Source organism: Tupaia chinensis, unplaced genomic scaffold (genome assembly GCF_000334495.1).
Source record: "Tupaia chinensis unplaced genomic scaffold, TupChi_1.0 Scaffold000612_1, whole genome shotgun sequence".
NCBI lineage: Eukaryota > Metazoa > Chordata > Mammalia > Scandentia > Tupaiidae > Tupaia > Tupaia belangeri.
In genome coordinates this window covers 803,141-804,903 of record NW_006160131.1, presented here as the reverse complement: position 1 = coordinate 804,903, position 1,763 = coordinate 803,141, and the positions used below count along the sequence as shown (strand labels likewise).

General features: G+C 59.3%; 1 protein-coding gene across 1 annotated transcript in view; it reads left to right on the top strand.

Annotated features, from left to right (window-relative positions):
* The first annotated feature begins 1,078 nt into the window (after positions 1-1,078).
* Positions 1,079-1,763, top strand: part of SLC34A1 (solute carrier family 34 member 1) — a 13,229-nt gene continuing 12,544 nt past the window's right edge. Inside the window, exon 1 of the mRNA XM_014591731.2 lies at positions 1,079-1,105. The gene's annotated coding sequence lies outside the window, so the exon portion shown is untranslated. The remainder of the gene's footprint in view (positions 1,106-1,763) is intronic.

Genomic DNA, 1,763 nt, shown 5'->3' with positions numbered 1-1,763 from the left:
AAGTAGATGAATGGGAGGATGGGTGGGTGGGTGGGTGGGTCAATGATGTTAGGCATGTTACTCAGACAGTTGCCCAAGTAGATCTTGAATAAAACTCACCATTGTTGGATTGAGCAAATCTTTAACCCCTTCTAACAGCTCCCTTATCTCTCTGTGAACCTGGGTGCCATGTGGGCTCCAGGGTCCAATGAAAGGGAGACAACTTTCTCAAAGGCTCCCCAGGACTTTTCTCTGGATTTCAGGAATTCTGTGGGGACCTCATACCATCATCACCTCCCAATCCAGAGATCTGCCAGTCCCCTATTCCGTCTCACTGCCCACCCATCGCCACCATCTTCTGTCACACACCCCAGGACACACCCTCTCCTCTCTGTCCCTCTGCTCCCTTCAGAGTTCTGACCTCATCTTTTCTCCCGGAACCATCTCCTCAGCCTCTTAACCAGTCCCTTTGTTTCCAGACTCTCTCTGACATTCCTGGTCCCACCTCAGACAGGCTACTCTAAAACACAGACCAGGCCCTTCCTAGTCTGCCCAGTAGCTCTCTGTGCTCATAGACCCACATCCTGGATCTATGGTCAGGCATTCGGGACCCTCTTCCATTCAGAACTCCCTGGGTTCATCTCCTGGTGCTTCTTCCGTAATGCACCCCTCTCCTCTGAGGCCTCCTACCCCACCCTAAGACCACAGACAGACTCACAGACAGTAGACACATGGCAAGGTCACAGGATGTCTGGGTCCTTCCCTGGGGGGTCCTGTCTAGCCAGGAATGAGGGAAGGAGCTAGATCCTGGGGCATTGGGAACCAGGTGCTCGAGAGGCATGGGGCCTCTGCCTGGGGCCTCCACAGGGTCCTGGCCCAGGCTGGTGCCTGTCTGGGGAGGGGAGAAGCTGCACAGACTCCCCTGCAGTGCAAAGCTGACGATTAGCAATTAACCAATTAACCAGGAGGAATCTCAGGGGTGAGGTTAATGGGGGAGCAAGAGGGAGCAGCTGGGGTTCCAGGGACTTTGCCCTTGACCTGCTGGTATAAAGAGGAGGTCTGAGCTCCTCCGCAGGCCCCTGCAGGTGTCCCTGAGTTGCTGAGCAGGAGCTGAGCAGGACTCCAGGTGAGCCCAGGGCCCGGCCCAGCCCCGCCCCACCCCCAGCTCTCAACAGGGAACAGCCCATCAGGCAGCCCTGTCTGTCCTGCCCTGCCTTCCAGCCCCTGCTCCTCCTTGCAGCCCAGCCTGGCTTCTCCCTCAGAGGTCCTTGTCTTTCGGGGTGTGGAGTTCAGCCCTGCACACCCCTCCTCCCCAGCAGCCAAGAAGACCTGGGGCCCGCGAGGCCCTGAAGCAAGCTTGCGCGGGGGGGTGGGGGGGGAAGGCTGTTAGTGTCTGTGTCATTTGCTGTGGTAGCAGGTGGTGGGGACGTTCACTCGAGAGGGGACCCAGGAGCTGGGATCAGGCAGGGGCCTCCCCCGGGGAGCCCAGCTAGGCCCATGAGCGAGTAGGTGTCCACAGTCTCCCCCTCTGTGGGCACGAGAAAGTCTCCCCCTCGCAGCCCAGGCCCGGCCACACCTGCAGCCTCACTATGCCCGCCTGGGCCGGTAGCCATGCTTCTCCCGGCAGCCTGGCTCGGGCAGCGTGCTCCTTCCCCACAGGCCCTCGCACACACCCTTCTCCCTCTCTGACCTGTTAGCAAGTCACTGTTGGTCTCAGCTCGAGGGAGGCCCCTCAGAGCTCACACCCTGCCACGGGGCCTGCTGGCGGGGGTCTTTTTTTTAAA